The sequence below is a fragment of the Lycorma delicatula genome, chromosome 8 (genome assembly GCF_047948215.1).
Source record: "Lycorma delicatula isolate Av1 chromosome 8, ASM4794821v1, whole genome shotgun sequence".
Classification (NCBI taxonomy): Eukaryota; Metazoa; Arthropoda; class Insecta; order Hemiptera; family Fulgoridae; genus Lycorma; species Lycorma delicatula.
Window position 1 is genome coordinate 26534366 of NC_134462.1, and position 18827 is coordinate 26553192.

The following is an 18827-nucleotide window of genomic DNA, read 5'->3' on the forward strand; positions in this document are numbered from 1 at the left end:
TTTGCTACAAAACGTTTATCTTTTATTTATACATGCTATTCTTTTACTGCTGTTTATACATCTTTATCTATATTTAACTATTTTTTTGGGAGAAAAAATTAAATTTATTCTGTAAAAGTAGAATATTTATTTTAAATTACTGGAAAAAAATATTAGTACAAATAACACAGATAAACTAAAATTTCATTTCTTAACATGTGATACATGGAATCATTCTGCTTTTTTATTCTGAAAACGAATCTAAGTAAGAATATTTTCATCCTTCTACCTTTTTGAAAAATTTAAAAAACCAAATTTTGAAAATTGTTGATATATGATGTATTATTATAGACGAACGTTTTTTTAATTTTATATTAATACTTTATATTTATGCTGTTCGTATAATTATTTTTAACTATATTAATCAGCTATTAAGCAGGGAAAAATAATTTAATGTGTATTATGTGTATTATGTTTATTATGTTTATTATATTGACAGATAAACCTAGAATCAAATTTTCATTAAAATAACCTTTTATCCAGATATTTTGTTTGAGTACACAAAGGTTCTTTTTCATAGCAAGGAAGTAACGTAGAGTCAGTATTAGATTTAAAATAATAACTTATTCCTATGCCCATGTATCTTACTAATCGGTAAGTAAAAATTTTAAAGTAATAATTATTACTATTATTATCTTAATGTTCGACAAATTGTAACTTTTATAAATAAAAAAAAAATAAATTGTAAAAATATATCCCTCTAATGAAACAACTTAATAACATTGAATCATGCGATACTGAAATAAGTTTTAATTGATCGCGACTTGAATTAATGCTACAGTATTTATACACATTATATAGTGTAGGTAACCAATCAATAAATACCAGTTTATGTAATGGAATTACCTTTGTGTTGTGTGTATGTGTTTTATTTGCAATTAACTTGGACTTTTTTTCAATAGATAATCACAATTATCACGACTTTTTATTTTAAACAATTAATTAATCATAAGGTGAATTAATTATTTTTTTGTTTTGTGTACGTACGTATATATATATATATATATCTGTACCTATAAAGCAACTTGTCCCTGACTGACTGATTTATCAACGCCCAGAAAAAACTACTGAAGATAAATTTATGAAAATGTGTATACATGTTTTTCTTTCTGCGTAAGTGAAAGAAGTTTTTGAAATTCCGAGTTTAAAGGAATAAAAATGGATTTTGAATTTTTTTTAAACCCAGCTATTTGCTTTTAATTTCTCGGGGTATCAAATAAAGATATCAACTTAATTTTTGGTGTGTGTAATTTTCATGTAAATATCTAAAAACATTTCGAGATTTTTCGAAATTTGACCTTGAAAGGGGTAAAAGGTAAAAATAAAGGTAAAAATGATTTGAAAAATGATTGTGCAAATCATTTTCGACTATAGTAACGAGATATTTACTAGGCTTGCAAAAACCTTCAGATAAATATCTAAAAATCATTCTCGAGTTTTTTTTAATTTCAATTTTTTAAGAGTGCGACGGTGTACGGAGTGGCGGCTCAATCAACACAGCCACTGTTACAATGCGTGTGATGCGAGTGGCTACACCTGGCACCCGGATACTTGACTAAAAAATAAAATAAAAGTAATTAAAATATTTAAAAAAAGAAGAGAATCGAAGTACGGTCACCTCGTAGTGATATTTGTCGGGTAACGATAAGAACCTGGCAAAATACGTTTTTATACCAAACGTTACGTTTTTGGACGTTTTTTACGTTTTTACTTTTTTACGTTTTCATACGTTTTTTTTGGAGGTCGACTGTTTTGAAACCCACATTTATAAATCACTCAAAGTTTGGGATCCTGTACTGACCAAACTGCTGCTTTAAAGAAGTTACAATACACTGATATTTTTTATAAATTGAATAGGCTTTAATTTTTATTTATCGTTATTATTCTCACACGCATGCGTTTAATGAACACAGCGGGGCTCTGCTCCAAGGGACAGAGTCTTACGGATAGATGGGAAGGACTAGCGCCATAACCACTATGACAATCGAGCCATAACCACTAAATATCTCCTAAGCAAGACGGGAAACGCAAGTAATCATATAGCGCGGGCGAAGCTGAAACGGGGATGCAACTATATATATATAAAAAACATGTCGTTAGTCATTCATAATAATCAATGCCCAAAAAAAACTACTGAAAGTAAATTGATGAAAATTTGTGTACAGGTTTTTCTTACGGTGTAATTGTATACTAAGAAAGGAGTTTTTGAAAATATAAGTTTAAAGGGCTAAGATGGAGTAACAATGAAATTACAATTTTTTTTTTAATTAATCGGTAACAAATGTAGATATCAACTTGATTTTTGGTGTGAGTAATCTTCATGTGAATATCTAAAAACTGATTTCTAGATTTTTTTTGAAATTCCGAGTTTAAAGGGTTAAAATGGGGTAGCATTAAATTTTAATTTTTTTAAGTTGCTTCACTATTTTTTTAATTTCCAATGATTTTTGTTAGAAATTTGAGTTCTGCCAATTTTCTATAATTGTGTTACTCTTATAAATGTTACTATAAATACTGTCTATAAATGTTACTCTTCATGAAGATACATTCTTTTCGAACTTAGGTTTCTTTAATTTTTAAATACTCTTTACATATTTTTATATTTTGTTTTTATCGTTTAAATGTTGGAGCTTTAATGTATTTAATAGAATTTTTAAATGTAGATATTTTCGGCTTCGGTCGGATACTTATAGTACACTCAGCTCCTTTCGTATGCATTCGGCTGCTGACGATTCAGCAGCTCCTTACACGTCACACGGCTCCTTTCGGATGCACTCGACTCCTGACGTCATCACTCGACTTCTGACAGTTCACACGGCTCTTTTCGGATACACTCGGCTCCTGACGAAGCCGCGGCTCCAGCAACATTATTTAAGCAAGTCATTCGTCATTCTTGTGGTCATTCATTCATTATTCATTCTTTAGCGTCACTCTTGTTCAGTTCCAGCCAGTCGCCTATAAATTGTAATCGCATTATTCTTGTACAACCTCAGTCAGTAACAGTTTCAGTTCTTAATTCAATTATAATATATAAATAATTATAGTATAGTATAATATATATAGTTATAGTATATATATATATATTATATTATATATATATTATATATATAGTTCAATATTTCAAGTATATTAAACATTCAATTTATACATACAAAAGTATTTTCAAATATAATAAAAAATTATTATCAATTTTTGACATCAACTTATGACTTTAATTATTTACAAATCATCGCCGAACTACATCTGTTCGTACACATTCTTTGACATACATCGGCTGAAGGCAGAATGAATAGATTGGTTATTGTCGATACTAAGCTGGATCATATTAAACCTAGTGCATTACCTTGAAAGTGATTAGCGTAAAGTATCACCATGAGGAAATGTCCTTCGTTATCTGCGTTCGGATTAGACTAAATTACGTAGACGCACGGGTACGTGATCATGTCCGGTAGTGCTGCATCATGTCCTTGCATAACTACTGCATGGCAAAGATTGTCCACGGATATGCAGTCTTGCATAGAAATGGCATTAACTTGGAGGATAATGTGGGTAAAATTAAAAACTTTTCAAATTCTTAAAATCAGATTTTTCTGCAAGTTAAATCTTTTTCTATTTCTTTTTGCTTTTTTTTCGGCGAGCCTTTTATATTCGCTCCTTATATATTGATATTCATTTTAGTATTGATTTTTTAATGACTGGATTCTGTGTAATTGATTTTTCTCAAGTTTTTTCTTAAAATGAATAACCTTTAAATGGATTATTATCGCTTGAGAACGACGAATAGAAAATGTCAAACTGTTAAAATGTTATTTTAAGATTTTCCTTGTTTAAGACAAGGAAAATCTTAAATAACTTTTCTACAAAAAAGATAAATAATAATATACCAACAAAATACGTTATTTAAATTTCAAAATGAAGCAAATACACTATAGTCCAATTATATAATTAATGAAATAGGACGCGTAAAGGAACGCACACTAGCTCGATTTTTTTAAAAAGTTATATTGACATGAAAATTTATCTTTTCTAAAAAACATATCCATCTCTTAAAATAATATAATATATGCCTATAATCTGGTTACAACCGGTATATTTAATAAAGATTTACTCGTATATTCACTGAAGAAGATTTTCTGCAATCGGAAGTAATAGATAACCAAAAATTTGAGGACTAATCCCGAAAATTCAGGGAAAATTTCACCGAAATTTTGATGGAAAAATAAATCGTTACGAACGATGAAGCAACGTCTTCCAAAATTTTAGCACAAGTTGAAGCAGATGTAGTTAAGAAATAGTAAATGGAAAACACAAGAATTCAGAAGAGATTTGTCCTTACCCGAAAGGCTGAGGAATGTAAAGATAAAAATTATTGAAGTAAACTAAAATATCGCATTCTTACTAGTATTGATGAAAAATAGTTTGAAAGAACTCTTTTACCAAAAAAAAATCTGATGAAAAAAAGAAATTATTCAACAAAGATCATACGAAGACAAAAAAGTACAAATTGTAGAAAATAAGTTCGAGGAAAGAACGACGACTCAATTTCAAATATCAATCAAAGTAGAAACGTTTCATCTTTCATATGGTTATTCATCATTTGCAAGTTTAAAAACATATCAGATTAGTCTTAAATCGTATATATTAGAAAAATTGGATTAAAAACCTACTTACAGTCTGGGTGTTCTATTGGACGAATTGAGCTGATTTTTTTTATTCTGCTCGAAATGGCTCACAGATATGTCTTCAAGCGTCATCAGACCCCCAAACTTGAATTTCCTTTAACAAATCTTCATTTACTTCTTAACTGAAGAAATTTCCGAGGTTACTACTCACAGGAAAATCATTTTGAAAATCCATCAATGTCTGATAACATATCTGTGGAGGATTCCGAGCAGAATAAAAAAAAAATCAGCACGATCCATCTAGTAGAATGTCTAAAAGAATTGGAAATAGGTTTAGAGCAAACATTTTACCTTCCGTTCTTTTTCCTGTTTAGCCTCCGGGAATTACCGTTCAGATTTTACTTCAGAGGATGAATGAGGATCATATGTATGAGTGTAAATGAAATGAAGTCTTGTACAGTCTCAGTTTGACCATTCCTGAGATGTGTGGTTAATTGAAACCCAATCACCAAAGAACACCGGTATCTACGATATAGTATTCAAATCCGTATAAAAGTAAAAGCCTTTACTAGGACTTGAACGCTGAAACTCTCAATTTCCAAATCAGCTGATTTGGGAAGACGCGTTCACCACTAGACCAAACCGGTCACACACTCATTTTAGCTGTGGTAAGAAAGGGTCAACAAAGTGGTAGTGGGTGAGACGTGCAAATGTGTAGATTTTTAGCCGATTTTTTAAAAGATATAACATAACTCCGCAGTTAATGGACACTACTGCGGAGCAGTAAATGGGCACTAGTCTATTTTTAATTAATCCATTGAAAATACAAATTGTATTTTCAGTTTCTAATTTTGATCAAATCTTTTTCTTTAAATTTTATAACCTACTTAAGATTAATGTAAAAAAAAAAAACATTAAAAATAAATATTAGACGTTTTTGAAAAATAAAGTTAAATACCTTTATTCAAGAAACAATGCAGGTTTACTATTTGTATATTACATAACAGTTTATACCATACACCCAGTAATATATCTCACCAGAACAAATTGTTACAATCATCAGAGTAAAAAAAAACATATCCTGTAAAGAATACATTAAAATTACTTGTAAAAAATTGTAAATAATAGTTCCAAACAAATAGCTAATCGTATTTTACTTTCCCGTTTAGATAGCGCTGTAGCAGAACTATAGCTGTAGAAGGGAAAGTATTGTAATCGGTCCAACTTGGGCATATGCGGTTTTCACCGGATCTTGACGTGTTGACACCTAAGGAACCCAAAAACCGGATGGAAATTTTTCAGATGTTCGAATGTACATGTGCGTGTGTTCGGTTTTGCATTCTAAATCACCTTATATCTCCAGAACTACTGGACTAATTTTCACCAAACTTAGATTACTTCTACGTATGGAGCAATGATGCAATTCAATTTTCAACTTAAAAGACCATGGGGGTGAGGCTATAGAACAAGTTCACTCTCAGTATCTCGAGATTTCACCTAATTAAGGTAATATTTTTCTTAGGCACATTTGGTAACAATTAAATAATAACAGTCGAAATCGCACCCCTACCCTAAAAAATTGCTTAAACTAGCGCTATGTTGTGACGTCACAACTGAGCGGTAGAATTAAATAATGAATAATATTTAAAGTGTAAAAAAGTAATTCGGTCTGGCTGAGTCTCGAATTCGATCGCTCGATTGACTCGGTCCCTGGTGCGTTAAGTCTCGTGGCTAAACCAGTTTGTCGACTGTACAAGCGAAATTTGTTGTATTTAAATTGTGAAATTACATTAGTTTATTTAGTGCCGACCGTCGCCGCTAATACCGCCACAGCCGCGTGATTTAAATACGGTATGCGTGAATCATTGAATTAAATAAACGAAAAAATATTATATTTAAATAAATATTTTAAATTAAGTTGTGTGTGTAAGCCGTGAATCAGAAACAACCCACAGTTGTCAGCTTTTTCTACTTCCTTGTACGAAGTAAAGAAAAGTATTATGATCGCGAAAAATTTCGGTTTTCAGATTTCAACAGAAATATCCATTTTGACCATCCCTGAATCCATTTTGACTAGTTTCGGCGTGAGCTCTGTACGTACGTATGTATCTCGCATGGCTCAAAAACGATTAGCCGTAGTATGCTGAAATTTTGGATATAGAAGTGTTGTAACATCAGTTGTTGTAACATCAGGTCAATTAACATTGACCTGAACCAAAAGTGTCCAAAAAAGCCCAAAATCCAAAGAATTTGGATTTTGGACTTTTTCTTAACTGCAGTAATAAGCCCTCATTGAGAGCTTTTCAACGATTTATCATTAATGGTACTTATTTTCATTAGTTCCAGAGTTACAGCTAAATAAAATTTAATTAATGAAATATTTGGATCTTACAAGGGAATACACATTGGTTCGAATTAGATTTCATCTTTTTTAACTTTTTTTTAAATTTAAATATATTGATTTATTAATCCGTGATTGTAAAAAAAAGTTTTACAATAAATAATAATTGTTCAATAATAAAAAAAGAATAAGAAAAAAATCAGAAGTTATTAGTGAAATAAAATTTTATGTACTTTTAAAAATGTGTACATGTAATTTAATAGGCATTATTATATATATGTGAATGCAATAAATTTGGTGAAACATCTCATTATGTATTATTAATTGAAAATTATGATAAGAATCGTATTATTTTTGGATTTTCTAGTTTAATTTCACACAAGAACAACATATACACTCAGGCATACATGCCCGATCTTTGATAAATTGCAAAAAATTCTTATCTTTTAGTTTATTACTCCTCTGATATTGTCGGACAATATTATCCCTAAGTCGGAGTTGATCATTTCGTTTGTTTTTTATTCCTAATCATTTAATCGCTCTTTAATTTGATGCAATTCTTCTGATCTTAATTTGTGTACACGTTCTCTAGTTTTAAAATTCTCTCTCTCTTTATATTCATCATCGTCTCTTAATATTTTTGTTCATTCCTTGGTGTTAACATTTTTTCCGTTTTGTTTATCATTTTCTCTTAGCTTTTTATTATTTCTTTCTTTGCAACATTTTCTTCCTTTATTCTTTTTAATTTTTTTTTTTTATTTAAATATATTGATTTATTAATATATATATATATTAACCTCTGATTGTAACAAAAAATTAGACAATAGATAATAATTCAATAATAACAATAAAATATTAAAAAAATGTAATAAAAAATCAGAAGTTATTAGTGAAATAACATTTTATGTATTTAAAAAAAATGTGTATATGTAATTTAATATTCGTACAAGGAAGTCATGTTGTGGTGTCCACATCAGATTTTTTATAGTTGTCATACATGAAAATAAAATAAAAAAATTAACAGATTGTAACAACTAACCCTACTTTCCCCTGTATTGGAAAAAACTAAAAAAAAAAAACTTATATGAATTACATATATTAATCACTAATTAATAAATGAGTGATTTACTGGGCTGTCTGCAAAAAAAAGAAGGTTTTTGAGAGTATTTTCTTCATAATTCCTTGTTTATTTTAAAAACTAGATATTTTTATATTAAAAAATCGGGGTTTTTATTAATATAGGTTGTAATACTTACTAAAGGTAGTGTAAATAATACGACGTGATTCTATTTCTTGTGTTTCACAGGAGATAACTTGTCTGGTTGTTCTTCTACAAGGAAAAAGGAGTCGTTTGCCGCTGAGCTTAATACCGGTATAGTTTTTTTTTGTAATCTATATCATATAATTTTGTATGAAGTTGAAATGTGTTTTATACATAATCTATTTTAGTTATTATTTTCTTATGAATACAAATAAACACACAGATTTTTAGGTAATGAGGCCGTTGCATATCTTTTGTGTAGTCCCTAATTAGTTTTATAGGTAGAAAAACTTATATGATATCTTTAAATTTGATAATTAATAGGTGTAATACGAGTAGATTATTTTGCCGATGGCAATCGTGAAATAACATTTCTACTACGTAAATATAATGACTTTAGAGGTCATACTGGTAGACGCCCATGGTATGTAGGATCATAAAATTACTATATACATTAATATAATATGTACTGTACCAGTAATTCCCAAACTTTTCCGAGTCGCGGCACACTTATTCAATTAAAATTTTTCCATGGCGCCCTACCTTAAGTAAAAGTATGACTGCTCGTAAGTAAGAGATAAAAATAAATAAAACTCGTGTATCTTCATTATTTTTTTACTTTATTAACATTAAATTAATAATTATAAATGTTTTGGTTCAATTAATTACGAAGCTTTTAAATAATTCGCGGCGCTCCTGTGAAGAGGCTGCGGCTTCCCCGGGGGCCGCGGCGCACAGTTTGGAACCACTGTACTATACCATCATCAACTATAAATCACATCAAATCCTGTGTACGAAGTAGGGTTTAATGATTTGTTGTTAATTTACATGAACCATGATTTTTGTAAAAGGTTATACATGTTGTAATAGAGTAATTCGGGTGTATCATAGTGTTTTGTAATTTTATAGTTTAAGGTTTATTACGTAAATTCTAACTATAAGCTTAAAAATTTGACAATAAAGCTATAATACTATCCTGGCATTGGTTATTTATTCTTATATAATGGAAAAATAATTTTACATTTAAAAAGTTACCTAAGATTTCTAGGGGTAATTTTTTTTCAAAATCATTTTTCAAAAAACCTTTTTGATTTTTCAACGTTTATTATATCTTAAAATGGAATGAACTAAACAAATTCCATAAAAAATGTAAAACCATAAAAAGTTACCTAAGAATCCTTTTTTAGGAGTGGAGACGTATTATTATGAAATTTTATTATAATATTACTGAAAGTTTATTATTTAAACGTTTAATAATATTAAAAGTTTAAATAAAACCAACAAGAAATTTAAAAAAATATCATTTTTAAACTTTGAACGGCTTATTGACCCAAAGTATTTTTTTGATGTTGTTTACATTACTACTATGCCTAGGAAGACAAAAAGTAAATCGGTTAAAAATATGCAATAAGTAAAAAGATAACTTTTTTCGATTTTTGAAGAATGTGGAATTTTGGTACAACACTTTTAAAAAAAATAGTACGATAAGAATGCACACATTTACTGAGCTTAATGTAAAGTGGGGTTACATTTACAAAATTTTGAGAAAATTAACCTCCAAACCTCCCCTGACGGTACTGACCCCAAAATTTTACCAATAAATTGCTGTATATACACGAGTCTGTATAAAATTTCATTAAAATCGGTTTATCCTGTCAAAAGGCTTCTTCAAACACACTAATGCGTGTACATACACATACGAACATTACTACTTTTTTTTGTGAAATGCAAAAAACCCATACTCCCTTTTTTGACTGATAACCATACTTTCTTTCATAGTTCTAGAGCTATGATGCCAGGAAAGTAAAGTATAGACATAAAATTCATTATATAAATTTTCATTGTTACTAGCTCGGGTACCAGGCGTTACCCGGGATTTATGCAGATTACAAGGAGGCTTAATTTAAATATTTTTAATTTTTGTGTTTATAAAAGAGGTTAAGGGGGATTAGTAGATGGAATACCGAAAACAGTTTATTTATTTTTAACAGTTTATTCAAGCTTTTACTATAAAGCTTGAATATATATTACGTTTTTCGTTTGTTCGTCCGGAGCACAGATAAATAAATTATTTGGCGTACCGACTATTGAGCAAACAGCTTTTTTTTCCTGCTGCAGTTATCTGACCAATACTCTTGTTTTTTTAACAGTGTAGTCTTTGTTAAAGACTACACTGAGCGAGTGACAGGGGTGAGCGTAGTTTTTTAATAATGAAATGTAGATAACAATTTTTTTCTTGTTTGGAACTGTTAATGTTCAAAATTTCATCATCATTGGAATAAAACTGTACATATATATAAAAGACAAATAAATAGACAAACATTCTTCTCTTTATACATAAATATATACGAGTATATATTGAATATATACAATATATAATTAATATGTATTGAATATTTTTATTTTGTTATATTGGTCACTTAGCTCACTCTCTATTTTATTGTCTATCTTTCTCTCTATCTATCCATCCATCCACCAATCTATCTATTCTATCTTTTTCTTCAGTAGTAAATGCCACCGAAACATGTTTAATTGAAATCATAATTTTATTACTATTATTCCTTAGTTCACCTTTTGCATTAAATGTATGTTATTTCTACCTTTTTTTTAAATATTACTACTGAACCGTTAGTGTAACGTTATTTTAATAATTAATTTATTATTTATCGGTTAGAGAAATTTATTTAAGTAATCTACTTGTTATACTGAATTACTGTTATTTTATTTATTTATTAACATTAGTTAATTCTCTTTCCCCGTGTGTGTGTGTGTGTGTGTGCGCGCGCGCGCGCGCATGTTTGTATTAAACTATAATTTCTTTTTTTCTTTTTCTGTTATAATTATTATTATTATCTGTGGTAAATAAATGTAGTTATACAAACGGCTAGTCATTTGTTAGTAAATGATTGTTTATAACGAATAATACGTCAATAATAATAATAATAATAACATGATAGCTACAAATAGCTTTATGTTAAATGTGCCGTACTTATTAAAACAGAAAATAGTAAATATTACATAACTGGTTTATTTTTAATGAACATTAAATTTTTTTCAAAATATTTATTAAAAAATTATTGTTTGTTCTTGCAAATGTTAATCAATTCGATTGCGTTTTTAATTTTTACATTATAAAAAACTATGTACAGTAAAATATAATTTATTTATTTTTATTGAATATATTTAGAAAAATAATAAATCTTACTTAATAAGATTACCTTGAAAGTAAAAAAATTAAATATCCACTCTTTAAATTTACCACCAACGGAATTTAAACTACAAAAAATCTTTTTGTACGTTATTTAAATTAAACAAAAGAATTTTGTTGATATATTTTACAACGTAACAATATTATGACCTCATATTTCCTTTTAAAGAATTCTCTGTAATTGCACAAATGGAGTAGTTCGATCGAGGAAGAAGTGTTAATCCAGAAGTGGTGTCTATCATCTTTATTTTTAAAAAAAATTTCTAAAAATATTTATATATCGTTAAGTTTAACAATTTTGCTTAAGTGAAGTTTTCTCTAAATCTAACACCCCTTCAAAAAAATTAAAATAAGAAAAATTACATTTTCAAAAAAACTTTTCTTTATTTTAAGTCCGGGGTTTATAATTAAAAAAAAAAAATTATAGACATTTATTGATACCTCTATATGTGAAGTATAATCTTTTAAAAAAAATTTAAACGGAAGGGAGATAGATTAAAAGAACAGAAGACATATATTTCAATTTCAAGTGGCTGGAGTTGATTTTTTTTAATCTTTTAATTTATTTATACGTATATGCTTTGTAGGTAACTTGTTGCTTTAATAAACGTTTCTCTAAAATGCCTCTGAAGAAAATCGAAACTGGTTTTTCGTATATGAAAACAAATTGAAATGAAAATTAAATTTTGAAAAAAAATCAGTACGATTAATGCTCATTTATATAAATATTTGAGACAGTTTTGAAGAAAATAGTTTGGTCAATCCTGATATATAAGGCCAAAAACATTATGACATACATACATATATTTTTTTGATCTAAATGAACTAGTTGGACTCTAAAACTTAAAAGATTTGCACAAAAAAAACCGGATACCCATTTTCCTCCTTAATGTAACTATTCTACCTATGTTCACCGGAAAGTATAAATATATTAATATTTATAAATATTATAGATATAAAACTTTTAAATTTAACTCGGTTATACGTGCTTATGATATAATTAATAAAAGTAACTTTTAATTTAGCTGGAATATAATTTATCGAAAACAAATTTTTATGTTTTCATCGAATAAAAATTTCGAAAGAAAAAAAAAATAGATATGAGATTAAAAAAAAGTTTAAACGTCAATTTTTAAAAATTTTAACCAAGTGATACTTTCAATACGTTTGTAAGTTGAAACCTTTTTTAATCTCATTCATTAATTAATCTATTTTACGGGAATAATATTAAACGCTGCCATGATAAGGTTAAAGAAAATCTATATAAAAAAAAAATTGCTTTTAATTACAAACTCTATCTGAAAAAGTCTAGACTAGGAATTTTATCTTATGAAGTCAGTTGTATGAATTTCATAATAAAGAGATGATTAACAGTTTTGTCTGCCACTAATCATTACAGTAGAATTCCAACCATATATCATATCATTATATCATTTATTTTAATTAACTATATGAACTCGTAACAAAAACAAAAGCAAAATAATTACTCAACAACAAAAAAGTAGAACATTTATTTAAACAGAACAGTTTTAAAATTTTACTCTCAGTTGTTATTTTATTCTAATAATATTCAATATCGCGCTTCTACTTGTGTCGTAAAATAAAAAAAAATTCAATTGTCCAAGATAGATAAATAAAAAATAAAGTCTTTTCAATTATCATGGGTAGATATATTTCCAACCGAACTAAGTACGGCTTATCTACTGAACAGACGACGCATTTTCATATATTTTTATTTTTCTTGTGTTTTGGATATTGTTGTAATTTATCATTTATATTTTGAATTCAGATAATTTTTTTCTACGCAGTCCTATCGCATTAAATTACTGTTGTTATTTTTTCTTATATGAAGAATTAGATTTCTTTGTCGGTATAATTGCCTTTCCGTATTTTTCCTATAAACAGTCAACTAAGTCTAAAATAAACAATTGTAAAAAAACATTATTGTGTGCTCGCGATTCGATAAGGATATTGAGAGATAACACGCGTAAAAATTCTTACAGATCCATTTTTCTTTATTCCTAAAAAAAGAATCCCAAAAAAGAAAGAAAAAAGAACCCAATTGGGATTACTATGTAATATAAATAGTAAAATACAATTCTGATTTTACTGTACATTTTATAATAGTTAATTACAAAATTAAACGCGATTATATTTCAATATCAAGTAAAACAGCAATTACAGAACCAATAATGCGTAATACAAGAATTATTTGCTTCTAAAAGGTATTATTTGCTTCTAATATTATTTGCTTCTAAAAGGAAACTAGCTCACACTTCTACGAATGAATTTTGTCACTTTGTCCCCTGTTGAAAACGAACTCACCGAACTTAACCGTAGACAAGAACACTATCCCAAAACGGAATACTCTAATGACGCACCTTTCGCTCGTATGTTCGACTGTTATCGCACGCTTACTTTGAATGATCTCGCACACTGAAATGAAGTTCGGAACGGAATGCAAGGAGATCGGAGAATACTTTATTCGTTTATTCATTGCAGAAGCTGGATATCAGTTCCTTGCTGGTGGGTCTTATTATTTATCTGGTGGGTATTTAATTTTTAGTGGCTGATATATATATGTATATTTAGTTTAAGATGGACGGTGTTAGGGATCCGATCCTTTGTAGGTCTTTCGGTCTGGTAGGAATGCGCTTAATAGAGCGCTAGTTTTTGGAGAGTCCAATGCACCTCCTTCACGGAGGAAGTGGTGCATCTAGTGTCTGTAGGTGATTGCCTGATTGCCTGACTAATAATTGTAAAATGAAGGAAGAATTGGGGATCTGAACTGAGATTCGGAATGGAACGCAAGGGTGACGGGAGATATATATCCCCTACTAATCGCAGAGCTTGGATTATAGTCTCTTGCTGCTGGGTCTTTCTTGTTATCGGGCTGGTAATTTTTTACTTAATGTCAACTGTACAATAGTTTTGTTTATGGACGAAATTGTGAATTACGTTCCGATTCTTACAGATCAAACTGAAAATCGTTACTAGGGAAACTAGCATTATTTTAGTCTTTCTCCCGACACGTTTTCCCTTCAGTCTATCCAATAAAATCTATCGGTGATAATGCCTTTCGGTCAAACAGGAATTTACCTAATGTGATCCTAGTTGTTGGAGAATGCAATGCACTTTCTTTGCCGGAGAGAGTCACATGTACTGACGGGGACCTAAATTGTAAGGTAGAGGAAAGAAGAATGGTAAGCGAATTAAGGTTTCGTAGACTCTTCTTCACTCTCGCCATCTACTTTCTCTTGTCTCGACCGGGTTCGAATTCTGAGACGTAGTTACTTCTTCTTCTTTAGCCTGCATTTTCGTATTTTCAGTTGTAAATAATTACAGAGCGTAACCTCAAAATACCTGTAAGCTCTAAAATGGATAACACAGGGGAAAGTGCTGGCCACTTCGTTCTTCCGTTGGGCGCGAGCGAATGCTGGGCTTCTTCTTCCATCATCTCTATCTGCTGGTGGTCTTCATCATCTTCTCGAATAAGAATGATGGAGTGGCTTACAATTTGTATAGCAAAACATTCGAGTAAACAAGGGGGCAACAATCGCCTTATATCGTTTATGACGAGAAGTAAGTCGTTTACGATAACAACCAATTTCTTCTAGACACACAAGTATCTAGGAAGAATTTGAAAGGACCGGGGGACTGAAAAGGTGTCCTTTTCAGTGTATCACTGTAGCCAGTCATTTGTAACAGACCTCAAAGAAAAGAAAAGGAACAATGCCCTAACGCTAGGAGAGAAATAGATAGATAGGTAGATTAAATGACAAACCTCATAAGTCTCCATAATGAAACAGTGCAGAATGAGTTATGTGTCATCACCTCGAACGATTACTTATTGAGTTCGCATATTTTGTTTGACGATTTACGACAAAGTGTTAAAATCTTCCAGTGTTGTTCTCTGATGTCATTCTCGTCCCTCACCTAAAAAAAATGGAGGACTGATCACCCGATAGGAGGCTTTCGACCTGGTTTGTCATTATCCGATCGATTCCTCGTCCTACCAATCATGGTGGTTCTTCAAGGATAGTGTGAGGTTTTTTCCTTACATCTTGTGATGTAGGGCGCAGTAGGGCTGAGGCTGAAGCAATGACCAGACAGTGGTGGAAGGAGGCGTGGGATGGGGCCAATGTGGCGGCCTTGACCAGAAGGCTCATACACAATCTGGATGCTTGGTTGGACCGCCAACATGGTGAAGTAAATTTTTATATTACACAACTTATGTCCGGTCATGGGTGTTTTGGACACTACCTTAAAAGATTTGGCAGAAGAGATACGCCTTATTGCGACTACTGCCAGGAGGTGGACGATGTGAATCACACGGTGTTTGACTGCTGGAGGTGGGGACAATATAGACAATTTATTGTAGACAACAATTTGGATGCTAACAATATAATTGAGTGGGCGCTAGTCAACGAGCAAAATTGGAATGTTTTCAAAAACTTTGCTAGCACAGTTCTTCGAACCAAAGAAGAGGAGTCAAGACGGGGGAACCGTGGGCGTATTCGGTGATAGGGAAGGGTGGACAGCCCCGTCTGTGAGAGCCTGCATGCCTTGGTGTGCGGGTTTCAATGAGGGGACGGGGACGGGAGAAATCGTGGGGAAAGAAAAGACCTAGACCCGGCCGGTGGGGCTGGTTCTGGGGGTGCGTGGCGCCCCTTGTGCTGGTCACGCCGGTTAGAGGCGAAAAGGCATAAAGACCGAGACCCGGTTCCTGTCGGGGGGGGGGGGGTTGGGAACGGCATAGCCCCCCCTTGGTGGGAATTAGAGGCAGGCAAAAAAAAGATCTGTACCGGGGCGGTTGACCTGCCGTACCGGGTGTAAAACCGGCGGGTGGGAAGACCGCCTTAGAGTCAAAGACACGTCCCTGGGCCGAGTATACGTAACTGGATGTCCGGCCCAGGGATATAGGGGAAAAAAAAATCTTGTGATGTAGGATCCTCTCGACAGATGTCTCTGAGATGCCGAAGCTTGGATACGGCGGCCCTCGCAAAAAATCTGCTTGCTTTTATCACATTCACTTCCTATACGGTCCTTATACTAGCATCGTAAACTAATGTGGCATTTTTGACGAACGGCAGTGCTCCAAATAACATACGCAACGTGACGTTTTGGATGGCCTCCAGTCTTTTCTGGGGAACAACGCCTCCCATGCCGAGTAGGCGTAAATTAGTATTGGCAGTATGTGCAACCGATATATTATATTTTAGTCGCCAGTGGGTTTGGGGCTTGTGCGTGCTGAATACAGAGAAGGAATTTAAGAACTCCAATACTGACCAGTGTATATAAAGAATGAATAAAACAAACCCTCTTTCCATCGAGGTGGAGGTCATATCTCTTCTACTCCTAAACCGTTCTAATATAATTTCTACTTTATCCAAAAGAAAAATTTTAATTCCCGATGATTTGGGAGGATTTTATTTTTGTTGATTGGAGGAGTTTAAACCATTTGTCTTCAAAAGTTCCCAGACCAAGTTTATAAAAAAAATTCACGATATATTACGATACTAGAATTGAGTTTAAAGGGAACTATCCCAATCCCTCGTTCGATTTTTATAAAACTGATAGTAGCTTTAACACCTTGTATATACGAGTCACCAGATCCGATTCCACTCGATTATACTTTCTCCATTTCAGCGATAAAAGAGATGCCAAACACGCGCGCGCAAACACAGACACACACACAGACACACAGACACACAGACACACATACACAAACACACATAAATATCTGTGTTACGTAAAGTTTGATTAATCCGGTGATTATGCATAATTATCGGTAATTGCGTAATTCGCCTTCAGTATTGGATAATTTAATAAATATATGCAATTTATTAAATGTATCGGACATTTTACATATTATCCATATTAACATATTTTGCATATTAAAGCAATAAATAATTCAGGTCGACCATTCAGGAGCCTGAGACTGTACAGGACTACACTTAATTCACATTCATACATATCATCCTCATTCATTCTCTGAAGTAATACCCTATGGTGGTTCCGGAGGCTAAACATAAAAAAGAAAAAAGAGAAAATAAGAACTCGACTCTAAGTAGTAATTACTGAAATTATTATTTAAACAATCAAAACATTATTGTTAATTAGTCGAGGTTAGCGAGCGAAGCGATCGTAAGTTATGTTTAGTTTTCCTTTAAAATCGTTAAATAAGTAAGTAAAAATATTTCTACAAAGGGGACGACACCCTTATTAAAAAATACAATACAAAAGATTTTACAATAAAATAAACTAAAAAGAAAATATATAGTTTTAGAAATATGATGTGGACACCACATGACTTCCTTGTCTCCTGTTAAATTACATATGCACATTTTTAGCTGCAGTTCATTTAAACTTATTTCATTTGAAAGTGAGATACGTACCCCCATTACTTTAATAAAGTGGATACTTACACAACTGCTGAAATATTAGTTTTTACTAACATCAAATATTTAAACAATTATTAATCTCAATCTTACATGAAATATTACGATATAGTAAAAGTCCTCTTATTACTCGTATTACTAGATCAGAATTATTCGTATCTTCGTGAGTTGCTAATTAACAAACGTTTTAGATTTCTGGTGTGTTGTATAAATAACAGTTAATAATAATTAAACTATTCTGTTTAGTGAACTCCTGTATATTACACAAATGTTAATTTCGAACTTACAGTGTAAAATATTCAGTTTTTATTATTGGATTATTTGGTGAATAATCAAAAATGAAAAAGAAACAATCATACATGAAAAAGAAAGGTATCATGAAGAAATATATCTCAAAAAAAAAACGACAAGAAGATGAATATGAAATAGAAAATGTTGAAACCAAAAGAAGAATAAAAAGATTAAGAGAGAATGACGAATAAAAAAGAGAGAGAAAATTTGAAAACTAGAGAACGTAAAAACACAAATTAAGATCAGAAGAATTTTATCAAACCAAAAGCGATTAACAAAATAAAATAAAGGAAATGATGATCAACTTCGACTTAGGGAGAATTTTGTTCAACAATATCAGAGGAATAATGAACTAAAAGATAAGAATTTTTTGTAATTTAAGGCTTTTTTGGACACTTTTGGTTCAGTCGATTGCAATCAAAAGGGGAGGTGCACAACTAGATGTTACAGCAGTCCTAAATACAAAATTTCAACATCCTATGGCTAATCGTTTTTGAGTTATGCGAGTTACATACGTACGCCGAAACTAATCAAAATGGATTTAGGGATGGTCAAAATGGATATTTCTGTTGAAATCTGAAAACCGAAATTTTTCGCGATCACAATACTTTTCTTTACTTCGTACAAGGAAGTAAAAAATAAAACGATACATTTTACAATAAAA

The 18827-nt window shown here is 31.0% G+C and overlaps 1 protein-coding gene across 4 annotated transcripts in view; it reads left to right on the forward strand.

The window, feature by feature from the left end:
* The window catches only part of t (C45 family peptidase tan), a 102922-nt gene that overhangs the window by 18134 nt on the left and 65961 nt on the right, over positions 1 to 18827 (forward strand). For 2 of the 4 annotated variants that reach the window (XM_075372987.1, XM_075372983.1), the window contains exon 2: positions 8309 to 8374. The exons of the other annotated variants lie outside the window; for them this stretch is intronic. The gene's annotated coding sequence lies outside the window, so the exon portion shown is untranslated. The remainder of the gene's footprint in view (positions 1 to 8308; positions 8375 to 18827) is intronic. 4 annotated transcript variants of the gene reach the window in all.